Source organism: Crinia signifera, chromosome 11, assembly GCF_055691185.1.
Source record: "Crinia signifera chromosome 11, ASM5569118v1, whole genome shotgun sequence".
In the NCBI taxonomy this organism is placed as follows: Eukaryota; Metazoa; Chordata; class Amphibia; order Anura; family Myobatrachidae; genus Crinia; species Crinia signifera.
In genome coordinates, this window is record NC_139227.1 from 111,928,222 (window position 1) to 111,943,867 (window position 15,646).

Consider the following 15,646-nt stretch of genomic DNA (forward strand, 5'->3'; position numbering starts at 1 on the left):
CCTCTGGGTTCTCTCCCTATAGGTAGATATCTGGAAAGGAATAAAAAAAAGACACCTCCCCTATATAAGGACTGCCCCTTCCTAGGCTCAGTGTCTTTTAAATTATACAGCTTAAACATAACATACACATATAACTCTTTTTTTTTTTAAGTTACTCATGGGAGGGAATAATGCTGCCATGGAGGAGTAGAGGAAATCGTACTAACAGGTAATAATCCGTACTTTCCTCTACCTCCCCATGGCAGCCAACCTCTGGGTAATACCCTAGCAGTTACCTCACTGGGCAGGTTTCAACTTAAAAATTACTATTCAATGCAATATGTCCAAATAAACAAATAAACAGGACACCAAGTGAAAACAAAAAAAGGATACGAGGTTCTCTTCACCTCTTCTTCCTTGTCATAAACTTTCTTCTCTTTTTTTTTTTTTTTTTATAGCGCCACTGCGCTAAGAATCTTCCTCCCAAACTTTGCATCACTTGATGACCCCACATCTACTCTGTAGTGTTTGGTGAAGGTGTGTGCTGAAGCCCAACATGCCGCTCTGCACAGTTCTTCCATTGAGGCCGCGCCCCTTTCTGCCCACGACGCCGCTACTGCCCTTGTAGAGTGCGCCTTGATGCCTTCAGGTGGATCTATCTCTTTAATCCTGTATGCCTCTGCTATGCATGACTTGATCCACCTGGCTATAGTTGTCTTGGTGACTCCCAAGCCCTTGTTTTTCCCTTCTGATATTACAAAAAGTCTCTTAGTCTTCCTCCATGATTCCACCCTCTTCAGGTAGATCAGTATAGCCCGTTTGACATCCAGTTTATGCAACCTATCCTCCTTTTCGTTTGCCGGCTTGTCGCAAAAGGTGGGAAGCACTATCTCCTGATTCACGTGGAATCGCGACACTACCTTTGGCAAGAAGTTAGGGTTCGTCCTTAAGACCATTTTGTCGCTGAACACATTCAGAAACGGCTCTTCAGCCCAAAGAGCCTGCAGTTCTGACACTCGCCTTGCGGATGTTATTGCCACCAAGAATGCCACTTTCATCGATAACATTCTGGTGGACACTTGCTCCAATGGCTCAAATGGTTCCTCTGTCAGGACATTCAACACCATGTTCAAGTCCCATGGCGCCATAGGTCTGTGAAATGAAGGCCTTATTCTCTTCGAGGCTTGTAAAAACCTCTGGACATACTTGTTATCTGACAGTCTGATGTCCATCATAGCTCCTAAAGCCGCCACTTGCACCTTTAAAGAGCTCACAGAAAGGTTTCTTTCTAACCCTCTCTGCAGAAAGTCCAGCACCGAAGTGACCAGCTTATGGTCTTTACCTTCCCTTCTGCAGAGCTCTGTATATGCCTTCCATATCCGGTAATACGTTTTAGATGTAGTTTGTTTCCTAGCCTTCAGCAGGGTATCCACGACCTTTCTGGAAAACCCCTTTGCTACCAAGTTTCTTGTCTCAGCAGCCACGCCGTCAGATTCCAGTGTTCGGGCTGCCTCTATACGTGGGGCCCCTGTCGTATCAGGTCTTCTATGTCCGGTAGTTCCCAGGGAGCATCCACCGCTATCCTGACCACCTTGGCGAACCAAGCTCGCCTCGGCCAGTAGGGCAGGATTGCTATGACAGTCATCCGTTCCTGTTGGATTTTGTTCAACAGTCTCGGTATCACTGGAAATGGGGGAAAGACGTAAGCCAGGCCCGTTCCCCAACTGGCGGTTAGGGCGGCCGCCTGCCATGCCCCTTGTTCCAAGTGCCTTGATATAAAAAATTTTGGCCTTTGCGTTGTACTTGGTGGCCATTAGGTCCACCTGCGGAACTCCCCAGTGGCTTGTCAGTATGTCGAATATTTGTGGGGACAGTTCCCACTCTCCTGGTCTTATTGCCCACCTGCTTAGGGCATCTGCTCGCTGGTTTTCCTTCCCTGCGATGAACACTGCCGACAGGCTTAGGACATGTCCTTCTGCCCACTGGAGTATGTTTGCCGTCTCCTTCATCAGTTCTCGGCTCCTTGTCCCGCCTTGGCGGTTCACATACGCCACTACAGCTCTGTTGTCTGATCTGATTACAACTTCCTTTTGCCACAGTTGTACCTGAAATGCCCGGCATGCCATAAGCACTGCCCTCATCTCTCTTACATTTGAGTGTGCCCTTGACTCGGCTTGTCTCCATTGCCCTTGTGCTGTTCTTTTGCCGCACACAGCTCCCCATCCCGACTGACTGGCGTCGGTGGTGACTACTATCTGTTCCCTTTTTGCGAATGATCTTCCTTGTCCCAACCTGTTCGTGTCCATCCACCACCTTAGGTCTTCTTTCGCTTGCTTTGACAAGGAGATCCTTTGCATGGGATTCTTCCCGTCGCCATCCCATTGGGCTAGAAAGCACCCTTGTAGGTTTCTTGTATGAAATCGGGCCCATTTGATAGTGTCTAGCGCTGCCGACATGAGGCCTAAAACTTTTAGACAGTCTCCTGCGCACACTAGCCTTTTTCTCAGAAGCTTGATTACTTCTGACCTTAATTTCTTCTGCCTTTCTGGTGTCAATCTGACCCTCATGGCTTCTGTATCTATCACCACACCCAGATACTTTGCGGCTCTTGTTGGTTCCAAGTGACTTTTTTCCTTGTTTATAAGCCACCCGTGGTGCTTTAGATACTTCATCACCTTCTCTGTATGATCTCCCGCCATTCCTTCTGTTTTTGCCATAATCAGTAGGTCGTCCAAATATGGCCAAATTGTCACCCCCTCTTTTCTCAAGTTTGCTATGAGCACAACCAGAACCTTTGTGAAGGTTCTTGGGGATGTGGATAGGCCGAACGGCAGAGCCGTAAATTGGTAAGTAATTCCTTTGATTTTGAACCTTAGGTATTTTTGGTGCTGTTGACATATGGGAATATGTAAGTAAGCGTCTTTTAAGTCTATTGTTGTCAGAAAAGACCCCCGTTTGATGTCCGGGAGGATAGATCTTATCGACTCCATTTTGAAGTTTTGTGTCTTGACATATGTATTGAGTCTTCTCAAATCTAGAATGGTCCTGAAACCCCGTCGCCTTTTTTACCACGAAAAATCTGGAGTGCCAGCCTTGGCCTTCTTGATCTTTGGGCACTATGACTACTACACCTTGAGAGATCATAGTCTGCAAGCTGCTCATTAGCGCCTCCCTTTCTTTCGGGCACCTTGGCACAGGGGATTCCTCCATCCAGTTTCCGGGCGTCATAATGAATTCTATTTTGTACCCGGTGGAGACCACTTCTTGGACCCACCGGTCCTCTGTAGATCAGAGCCAGGCCTGTTTGTACTCTAACAGCCTGCCCCCGACCCTGTCCCTGGCGTCATTGAGATGACTGCCTGAACGAGAACCTTCCTTCCTTGTTTCTTTGCCCTCGAAAGGAACTCCGATTTCCAAACCACGGCCGCCTATAGTTCCTTCCTGGCCTGTAAGTTCTCGCCTCTCTGAATTCCGATTGCTGGAACCTCTGAGACTTATTGAAGGGTTTCTTTGCACCCCTGTCCTGTGGAAGCCACACTGATTTTCCACCTGACACCTTCGTGATGATGTCGTCAAGCTTTTTCCCGAATAAATACTCTCCCTGAAATGGTAGGGATACGAGCTTATTCTTTGATTGGGCATCGGCTGCCCACGGTTTCAGCCACAGAGCCCTTCTCACTACTGCTGCGTTGGCGTTGACTCTTGCTGCCAGCCTGACTGCATCTAGTGAGGCATCGCACACAAATTCTATGGCTACCTGCATATTCTGCACAATCTTCAGCAGGTCTGCCCTTTTAATGCCGTCAATCATATCCGACTCTAGGTCCTGACACCACGACCTGAGCACTCTAGAAGTAATTGCGATCGCTGATGACGCTTTGATCGCCGCTCCTGATGTTACATGTTGCTTACGCAACCCCATCTCCATTTTACGCTCCATGGAGTCCTTGAATATATTGGCGTCCTCCAATGGAAGCGTCGTCTTCCTAGATATACGTGCGATAGCCGCGTCTACTTTAGGCGGTTCCTCCCACGTCTTAACTTCCTGAGGTTCAAAAGGGTACATTTTATTAACCCTTAGTGGCACCGCCACCTTTTTATCCGGGTGTGCCCACTCGTACTCTACTACTTCTTTGAGTGTCAAAGACAGCGGGAATGTCTTAGGCTTTTTCTTTTTGTCTCTGAAGAGCAGATCTTGTAACTTGCCTTCCTCTTGTGCCACGTCTATATTAAGAGACTTGTTCACCAGTGTAAGCAGGTTATCCAGCAAGTCCGGATTAAATTCTAATTCTGCTTTTTCCTGCATCACTTCTCCTTCCTCAACTTCCTCCTCTACAGCAGGAGCAGGGCCTTCTTCTGAGTCCTCTGAGTTAGCAGAGTCAACCTCCCTAGGCCTTTTAGCCGACATTTTTGCCAGATCCTCCTTTGTCACGAAGGTATCTGCCAACGCTGTTCTAAGTTTTGCAACCAGCTCTGTCATTTGTGAAGGTGCCAGTATCTGAGAACCTTTGCAATTATCACAAATAGACCCTGCACATTTGTCAGGAAGTGTTTTGTCACAGAGTGTGCATTTGGCCAGATGCATTTTTTTATGCTTAGCCTTTCCTTCTGCCTTTTCCTTGCTTGCTTCGGACCTGCCGAAGTACACACATTATGAATGCCTGACTATACCAACAACAACATTCCATGAAAAAAAAATAAACTAACTGCCTTTCCTGCTTACCCTGACTTTGCAGGCTGCTTTCTTTCATCCTCCATAGTATAGAGTGCCTGAAAGTATCTGCACAAGGATACAAATTCAGTAAGCATAAATATGCAGGCATATACACAGCCCTGGCCAAGCCTAGGGTCTTACCTTCACTCAGAATAGCCTCCTGCAGCTGCCCTCTGGAGAAGCAGTGGCAATATAATCTCAGTCCCCGGGTTCTTTCTCCTATTGCCGGCGTTTGGAACAACAATGGCGCCGTCCTGTGCCCATGTGACACTTAAATGGCGCTTGTCTATGACGCGAATCGCGTCCAGTACCACACAGGGGTTATTCCCCCATCATGCCGCGCGGCCGTGACGCGCCACGCTCAGCGGCGTCGCGCCTATTGACGCGAGGTGACGCGCCCTCTGGCGACGCGCCCTCTCTGGTGACGCGCCCGGCGTCCCCCAGCGTGAGCAGGCTCTCTTCCTATCGGCGCCACCTATGACAATTCCGGCGTCATGTGACGCGGCCGTCGCCCCTGATGATGCGGCCGGCACCTCCGGTACACGGCGCCTGACTCACCGCTTACAGCCGCCCGGCCATCCGACATTAAGGTGCATGCCTCAACAGGAACCCTCTCCTGCGGCTCCTGAACCCGGGGTAAGCGACCTAACTGCACCTGGCAGCAGGACGCTGTATTGTCATCTCCCCACCACGCTAGATGGCGGGAGAAGTTGCTCCTTATTAAGTCCCAGCCTAGACCCCAACTGCACTGGGCAGAGGAGAAGGCAGCAGCCAACCTCAGGGTAAGCACTCTCATCTACCTGGAAAGGAAAAAAAAGACACTGAGCCTAGGAAGGGGCAGTCCTTATATAGGGGAGGTGTCTTTTTTATTCCTTTTCAGATATCTACCTATAGGGAGAGAACCCAGAGGTTGGCTGCCATGGGGAGGAAGAGGAAATCATGTTGACCTTTTGACTGTCAACCTTCCCATTGTCCTAATGCTAATGTCGACCCTGCTGACCTAAGGCTGTGTCGACCTTCAGTGGTAACCCAATGCATGTCAACCTAATGACCGTATGCCATACATGCACTGAACCTTTACACAGGGCTAGGTCTAGATCCTAGTTGGAGAACGGATTCCCGACGTCACCAGCACATGACTGGCACTTTCGCCACCTGGTTACTAAAGCCAATAGCTGGTGGTGTACGTAGATCATGACAGTATGAGGCATTGCTGCTCCCCCCGGCGTCGTGTTTCTCGCAGCTTCCCTTCTGTGAAACATGGGTACAATCCTCATAGTGTTTCTTCCTACGGTTACAGATCAGCCGAGGGAATACTGTTGGTGTGGGCACAAGTGAAGCTGTATGTAAGTTTAGGTTGGGTACCGGTGGTGGCGTATTGAGGAGCTGGGATATCAGGCTAGATAGGTCTCTCTGTCTGGTGGCTGGCACGGCTATGGCGGAGATCTCATGGCTTGCTGACTAGGGGTAATATCGGCTGACTAGGGGTAATGGGGCAGATGTATTAAGCCTGGTGAAGAGATAAACTGGAGATAAAGTGGAAGGAGATAACGCACCAGCCAATCAGATCCCAACTGTCATATTTCAAAAACAGCTGATTGGCTGGTGCGTTATCTCTTCCAAGTTATCTCCAATTTATCTCCAGTTTATCTCTTCTCCAGGCTTAATACAGCTGCCCCAGTATTGGCTGACCTGCGCAGGTATATGTAACCAATATCTCTGAATTCTATTATCATGTAGTGTTCTAGATTGGTTACTAGCATTGCTCAGTGTGTTGAGGGAAAAAATGTCTTGTTTTACTTACCCAGTATTTAACCCCTCCCTCATGCACCTGGGAAATGCTACTGAACTAATTGAGCATCTACCACTATCTGTATGTATGTTGTTAGAGGCAGAAGGGAGCCCATATTAGGAGGAGATGTGGGTCCTGATATGCCACATGGAGTAGTCCGGGGTTGCTCCAAGGTAGGTAGCTCTTAGTTTGGATATATCAAGTAAGGAGCCATTATCATGTGGCTCCTTGCTGGTTAATCGTAGACCCAATTTAGGGTAACGGTGGTGTGGGGTGCGGTGCTCCTGGACTGGATGGGCTGGGTGGCTTTAGTGCGGCATGCCCTTACATTCTATTAACAATTTTCCCTCACTAACACTATCTCTATCCTATTTTAATTACATTCATTTATCCCTCCCTTTTATATAGCTTCGGCTTCCTATCACTAATTATTAACACAGTATATCACTGGCATGCCGCGCTGGGCTTCCCAGCTTATGATGGTTTTTTGGGGTGCCGCACCCTGCACCTAGATATAGCGCTAGGGACCCCCAATATACAGAGAAGCCTTGACGCGGCTTGGGGGCATAGCATACACCTGCGCAGGTATATGGAACCAATATCTCTGAATTCTATTATCATGTAGTGTTCTAGATTGGTTACTAGCATTGCTCAGTGTGTTGAGGGAAAAAATGTCTTGTTTTACTTACCCAGTATTAACCCCTCCCTCATGCACCTGGGAAATGCTACTGAACTAATTGAGCATCTACCACTATCTGTATGTTGGCTGACTAGTAGCAATGTTCAGACAAGTATGGACATTATGGACTCGGGGTAGATTCCCGATTGTATGGGGCACTAGTCAGTGTTCTGTTGCCCCATACAGTGCACCATATTTATGTCTGTGTAACTCCCATCACACCACCACACAGGATATACAGGCTACTCCACGCAGAACAAGATGGCTGTACTCTATGGCGTTTTGCATGTTGCAGAACAACGGTATGATATAGCGCGGTCCTGTGCGCATCGTATCGGAGCCTGAAGATCGCACCTGCTCTACGACAGATTTATCCTAACGATAACTCCTCCCCTCGGAGACGTCGCCCTAGTGTATGAGCACAAATGCTCGGTAACCCGTCTTATGCTGCAAGGACCCTTTTTTCAGCAAAGCCAGATGATAAGACCCCTACTTGTCCGCTGTTCTGTAAGCACATGCTAATGGCTTTGTGCTTAATATGCAGCTTCCATTATGCGACGCAGGGATCCGTCAGAACAGGCCTGCAATGCAGCTGCTGCAATCCCCAACTTTTCATTTCTTGTAGAAGAAGATAGAAAGAAGAGCAGACATTCCGCCCTGATCAGCCCAGCATGGAACTGTAGACGGGAGTGTTCAGCTGAAATCAGGGGCCCTGGTGGTATATGAGCGGCCCCAGCAGGGCTCTGTAATGAAATCTTGCACAACAGGGGGACAGGGGGCGGTGACAGCAGGGTACATCAGACAGAGTATAGGAGTCTACTGATCCTTTACATGGAAATTAGAATATTGAAAGAAATATTTTGATAGCAGTGGAGCGATTTAGGATAGTGTCAGGCTTTGGGCCTAATGGCTGTTAGGCAAAAATTAAAAGTAAATGGGACAAACCATGCAGCAATAGAAGAGATGTAAATACATTTATTGTTTGCATGCAGGACAAGTGCTGACTGCTTTTGCATGTAGCCCACAAAAAAAAAAAAAAAAAAACTTAGAGTGATATGCCCGTAAATTATGCGGGCTCAGCTGTGCCGCCGCAGCGGGCTGTCCCGGAAGATTTCTGGACATACCACTAAGATGAAGGTGTGTGCCAGTGGTGCCTGCAGCTGTGCACCACTGGCGCATCACCTGTATGGGCCCCCCCCAGTGGCCGCTCTCCTCTCCCATCGCTCCCCCTCACCTCTCTACGACCCTGCCGCCATTAGTTCTAGTCAGCAGGCGGCAGGCTCAGGGATGTTCGGCACGGCTCAGGGGGACTCGGGAGTCTGGACGCCGAGACCTCCCAAGCCGCCTCAAACATCCCTGAGCCTGCCACCTGTTATGAACGACGGCTGGGGCAGCGGCAGAGAACAGGAGCACCGGCGTACGATCGCGGGGGAAGGGGGAGCGACAGGAGGGGGGGGGGGGGGAGACGGGGGTGGAGGGTGGCCCACAGCTCTGTGGAAGGTTTTGCTGGGACAGGACGAATCTGCCCTGGTAGGTTTGTCCTGTCCCAGCAAAACCCACGACTCAAGGGGTTAATGTACTTTTTTTTAATAGTGTATTGCCGAAATCTTTGGTCTCGAAACCCATTTCTTAACTCCATAACTGCCACCACAAGATCATTTAGAAAATCCCCCTACATCGCTCCATGTGTAGGGCCCATAGTGACAACAATGCGCAGGATAAATCTAGTGGGGTCACCAGTCAGTTCTCACCGGAGAACACTGGCCACGACAGACCGCTCAGTACACAGCCCTGACACGTCGCTGTGAAGCAGTCGCCACGTGTGTAGGCCCCTTTAGAGTTTGCATGTTACAGGTCCTTCTTTCACGTGGTTATCCGGTTCTATCTGCACAGGGAGAGGATCTCACAACACGGAATAAATCGTTGTCCTGTATATGGGCAGCCCAGTGCACGAACCAAGAGAAGCTGTTACATTATCAGCATCCCACAACAGCAAACAAAATACCAACCAGGAGCTTGTAGGAGGCGTTCTCCTTGGGGACATGCTGGGAAAAGAAGAAAGCAAGCTCACACGCGCGCGCTCACACACACACATTCCTCTCTGTAACAGCTCTTGCACAATGCATACATATTCCAATCAGGAAGCGCAGTTCTCCCGGTATCCTGGCAGAGAATAATACAGGAGCACAGAATCCTAGAATTAGTTCTTCAAAGCACCGACAAATAAATATTTTAATTGCAGCTGTGATCATACAACATACTATACCAAGGAAAACACAAAGGGTGAAATTTAATAGGACGAGAGATTCAGAGCGATCTGGTGAGAAATCTCCAGTTTTTTAAAGCGGCAATCATTTACACTGCAAAATCAGACTGGTTTCAAAGCGCAAATGATTGCCACTTTAAAAAAAACTCATTTTCTGAATCTCTCATCTGATTATATTTCACCCAAAGGGTTTTTTAGAAGATACAGTGAACAATCATCTTTATTATCATTTTAATATTTAGCATATACCTAGCGTATTTTAAACATGTATTTACAATGTTTTTTATTGCTATTTAAACTATTTCTACTGTTAAATCCGTTTGAATAAAAAAAAAAAAAAAAAAAACTTACATTTAATTTTTACACCTTTACCACTGTGTATGTATATTATTTGAATATTGGAAGTGAAGCGGAGGGTGTACATCCCCACTTGCCTATTGTACACAACTTCGGGTATTTGTAGTGTACCCACACACCCAACGGCTAACTAACAATATTGCAGGTTTGTGGCGCAGTCATCTCACCCCTCTCACCCCTCTCACCTCTAGTTGTGTGTACCCCTATCTGATATCGCAAGCAATGAGACCCTGCATCGGCAATTGCAGGGGGGTGACAGAGCGGCAGTAATTGGCATTGTGACATCACCGGCAAAGTCTTTTGATTGGCCCAGCAGCAGGTCCAACCAGAAGACACCGCTAATGGCTGCATTGTCACGCAGATCGGGTGTACACACTGGACTGGATGCAGATCAGAACAATATATCGGCCATATAAAGTACACTTGGGACGCTATATTATCTAATGTGTACCCGACTTAACTTCCCAGAGCTTGAGCCCAATAGGCACCCCCATTTATAGATGCCTATAGAAACCTATGGCTTCTTTTAGTAAGAAGTTCCCGAAGAGGGATCCAAAGGTGGGATCCCCAGGCGCAACTCTCTGCAGTTTGCAGAGAGCCTTGCACGTGCGTTAGAATGTCAAACAATGGGGTCGATCCTATTATTTGCGAAGGGGGCAAGGTGCCGTTCCAGTGCCGGCAATGGCACCTGATTGAACCCAATCTCGCACGCTTCGGAAGGTCGAATTTGCTATAAATTGCTCGCAACCCTATGGTGCTGCTCTCAAATTATCTGCGGATAAAAGGATCAACCCCCAAGTGTTGCTATAGCCAGGGGAGAAGGTATTTTCCCAGATTTTGGCCTGATTGCATTTTAGCAAACAGCCAAGAGAGAGTGGCAGAGAGGGAGAACAAGTGGAACGAATTCAGACACAATAAAGGAATGAACAAGAGAGGAGAAGATATTACAAGGGAAAGAGAAGAATATTTTGCAGGGAAAAAAAAGGGGGAGAAAAATGAAGACAGAAATCCCGTTAAGAAGAAAATCTAAAAGAACAACGAACAAGAAAAAAAGAATAGAGGAAGTGAAAAAAATAAATAAAAAAGGGGTGAAACGAAGGAGACTTAGCAAGGAGGTGGGGGAAGGGTCTGCCAGACAGAAAGCATAAAAAAAAGACATAAAACTGACTAATGGTCTGTAATTGAATTACACAGCCTGCTAATCTTTATGACCGTACGTTACCATCAGACTCCCAAATCTCTGGCCTCACCCCTGAACATGCACTGGGTGGGATGACATTATGGGAGAGCACTGTACAGTGACAGCTGATTGGCTGTGGTGATTATACAGAGAGTCGCAGCATACTTCATCAGCATTGGACCCCAATAGTACGGTCATACATACCGATACCATAATGCTTGGAGCGCCACCTTCTGCCTCATGCAGGGGTAATATCGCTGTTGGGCTTAATGTGCAGATCTTAACCTTTCGGGGTACCATCAATTCAGATGACATTAAAACTTATTTCTGTCTATCTCCCCTTCTTTTACACCCATGCTCCAAATTTCACAGCCGTCTGTGTATGCAGCACTGTCCTGTGATTGCAAGATGTCAAGAGCATGCTGGGACTTGCAGTACCACAACAACTGGAGCGTTAGGTAGCTCATACCTGCTCTAAGGCATGGGGTACTTGTAGGGGAACTGGTCGCTTTACAGGAGGTGCAATGTCCCAAAGAAGTCATCCTCCATACAGAACATGGTTACGATTGTGTGAAACTATTTAAAGAGTCTCAGTATACCACTGCTAAGTAGTGTGGCCAATCCCAAGGATTGGTATATCCCAGGATTTGGCCTCAAATTGCCGGGATTAGAGTTTCCAGACACTGCCTGGCTGTTCACGCGGCTCTACCCAGCGAGATATGGTCAGAGGTTACATGGTGCCGGCCGTACCGCCCGTCACACTTCCTGGCCGCACTGTACAGCCAGCAAGGGACTTAAACCCGCCTCGCTCCCAGCCACACCCACCCTGGTGAGTAAATGTGGGAGGGCCGGCTTCAGGGGGGGGGGGCACGACTTCATCAAGGGGTCCCCTTGATGAAGTCTAAAGGACGAAACGCGCTGGGTAATGCCTGCGGACTCCTCCACTAGTTAAGTTATGCTTTCAAAAACTTTTTCTTTTTTAATAATTTTTTTTTATGGCGGTTTTTGTTATGTAAAATTTTTTATAGATCATCATTTTTATCCTTCCCCTTTTCTCTATGTAAAAACTGCCTTTTTTTCAGTGTTCCTTCCATTAAAATATTGTACAGTATCTTGTAAACACTGTAATAAATAGCTTTATATCTAAACAAAGCACTGTCTTTAATGTAGGTATATTTAGTCGCTGAACCTCTATCCCTATATCATAATATATATATATATATATACTGTATATATATATATGTGTGTGTACACACACACATATACATACATACACACACTTAAATTCACACTTATATATATACACATACACACACACACACACACATATACATACATACATACACACACACACACACACACTTAAATTCACACTTATATATACATACACAGTATATTCCATCATGTGACATTTTCAATAGCAGTCATGTGACATACTATAAGTGACATTTTCCCTGAGTAAATTGCAACACTATATTATAGCAGTATGACATCACTGCTCAACATGAATTAAACCTGCTTTATAGCCAGGACAGGAGTATTTTATATCTTCACCGTTACAATTTTGTGACTATTTCAAGCAAAGGAAACTCTTCTATAAACATCAGTGTGTGCAGGAAGTCAGTGGTACTCCGGTCTAATAATACCACTGAGCGTACACATACAATAAGGAGGAGGAGGAGGATGAAACTGCGGCTTGGGGAGAAGTGAACTGTAAGATGATCCCGACGTGTTCTCTTGCTTTCAGGTCACAACAGATCAAATGAAAACAATTATTTAAACTAACTGTGTTTAAAGCATTTAACAATGGCCAAGGTCAAGTGACTGCGGAGTTACAAGGCCCAAGGGACATGTTCATATGAAAACAATGCAAATAAATTATCTCGCAGACCTTTTCAGTCACTAAGTGACCACAGAGGTCATTCTCTGCAGTCTGGAAAGTTTTATGCAAAACCAATATAGATTAGATTTATCTGTTCTAGGGAATGTAGTGTAGGATCCAGCCAAGTACCAACATAGATGAGATTCTGCGGGCTGGCAAAGGCACAACAATGTATACAGTACATCAGAATGACGTCGTGACTAGGATAGAATCAAGCACAGTATTTTGACGTAAAGGTGGATACACCAACTGGTCAGGTGACCCGGACTGGCAGATCACCTATTTGTACCGGCGGTAGGCATGCTTCACCAGTCACATGTGATGACGTTAGATTTTACGCGCTACACATCAAACCTAGTGATATCGCTAGAGATATCACTACATTACGTCCTTTGTCAGCACCACTGAAGTGTGTATACACAATACGGGCTGACGGGGATTAGTTCCAACGATGGAACAAATTTCCTTTTGCTTAGTGTGGATCCAGCGTAATGCCATACAAATACACGGTGTAGTATCAGTAACACAAACCACATAAACACAACATCAATGTAACTGTGCAAAGAGGGGCACAATGGGAAGTCCAGAGATATTTGGCAATCAATTGATGGCAACCATCCTATAGGAACATAGAACAATCTTTTCCAGGTTAGCGAGGCACAAGCGGCATTGCCTGAAGGGACCAAGTCCTGAAGGTAATTAATTTTATTTATTACCAGTTATCTATATAGAGCACACATATTCCGCAGCGCTGTACAGAGGATATTTGAACATTTACATCAGTCCCTGCCCTAGTGAAGCTTACAATCTATATTCCCTACAACATGTACATGCACACACAATTAGTGTTCCTTCTAGCACAGTGTGGTCTGTATATCAGCACTGATATGCAAACCAGACCTGTGCTAGAAACACCACAGCAGACAGTGACACCCCAGGCAGGGAACAGGAACTGCATGGGTTTTCAAAAAATGGCGAGTGCTAGATTGAACACTAACAATTCATTCTAGGCTTAATTTTTGTTAGAAACAAAATAACCTACCAGTATATTTTTGGTATGTGGGAGGAAACCGGAGTACCCGGAGGAAACCCATGCAAGTACGGGGAGAATATACAAACTCCACACAGTTAGGGCCAACACCTATGGGGACAGAACTGCACCCAGCACCACACACAAGCTGCTGTAGCTTATTACCAAATATCATTCTGACCTCTTCAGATCATCAGCGCAAGTTCATTTAAACGCTTAATTTGGAAGGGTCTTCCATTAAGAAACCATCGCCAATCAGTATGGAACCCTTTACCTTTTATATATCCGCACCAAAAACCAGTATCCCAGTGACATAACATCAAATGAAGGGGGTTCCTCACGGCAAGACTATATACAGATGGAGGCGGCGTTGTCTTTGCAGGGGATGGTGGCAGAATCGCCAGCCGCCATCCCTCCGCCAGCTGCGAGCGCGTCCTCTTCTGATGGCACTTCCCTCGGGTCCCCACCTCCTCCCCGCTCCCCCCACCGCCTCCCCTAACCCTGTCTGTCTCCCTGAAGCGGAGACGGACAGGGTTCCCGTCACCCAAGCCACCCGGAAACTGAGACGCGCGTCTCAGTCAGATGGACGCCGGGCTGCTGGCGAATCACCAGCGGAGACAGTCTGGCGATTCGCCAGCAAGAGGGAGCCCGGCTACATCTGTAGTACAGATCTGTACTATACAGCCTAAATCAAATGGACACACAGTGCCGTGTGATTCCATCCAATCCGATCAGGACTGAATAGAAAGTAAATTGCATCCTGTGTAGACTACTTCAGACCAGATTCAAATGTGATAAAATGGAGAGTGATAAACAACCAGTCAACCAGCTCCTACCTGCCATATTTCACACCCAGCCTGCAACATGACAGTTAGGGGCTGATTGGCTGGCTGTTTATCACTCTCCATTTTATCACTTTTTGCAGCTTTATACATCCAGCCCCAAGTGTCTTTAATTCCCATACAATAAACCACCAACATTCACTTCTGGAGAATTACACTAGGAGTAATGCGGCTTCTGCAATGTACTCTCACTTTGAGCTGTGACAGTTCATAGCCCACAAACTCTCCCCCCTCCCCCAGTCTGCTCCTACATGAAAGAAAGAAAAAAATAAAAGAAAGAAAAGAAAGAAAGGTGGATAGGTTATCCTATAGCGTGTAAGCTTACAGCAGGGCCTTCCTACCAATTTGACTGTCCGTAACGGTATTCGGACCCTAGGTCGACATCCAATGGTAGACAGTGAGTAAGTCGACACTTATCAATGTTTGACATATCCATGGTCGACAGGGTCAAAAGGCTGGCACAAGTTTTTCACTTTATTTTTTTTAGCCGACATGTGCCGACGGGTGGTATTTCATGCCCTTCCGTCCACTAGGGCGTGGAGAGAGAGTAATGAGTGTGTCGATCATTCATAGGTGTCGATCATTCATAGGTGTCAACCTACTGTGGACCTATACATGGTCAACCCAATATACCATAACCATCTGTAACTACCCAGTTTGTTTTATCACCGTTTCCAATTGTTAAAGCGCAATGAAATTGGCTGCGGTATATAGGAAACGGTTCATACATAGATACATAAAGCATGTACATTAGGGAGGCCAATTCCGGGATCCCGGGATCGAGCATTTTTCAGTCCCGAATCCCGGGATTGGCATCCCTAATGTACATGACCTATACATCCACAAGGAGAACATGCGATTTCACAGCACCAACCCCCTACTAACAATACAGTAAACAGTGAAACAAACAGAACACGGATCAGGA

At 46.7% G+C, this 15,646-nt stretch overlaps 1 protein-coding gene across 4 annotated transcripts in view; it reads right to left on the bottom strand.

The window, feature by feature from the left end:
- MPPED2 (metallophosphoesterase domain containing 2) overlaps positions 1 to 15,646 on the bottom strand; it is a 152,211-nt gene that overhangs the window by 80,482 nt on the left and 56,083 nt on the right. The window lies entirely within an intron of this gene.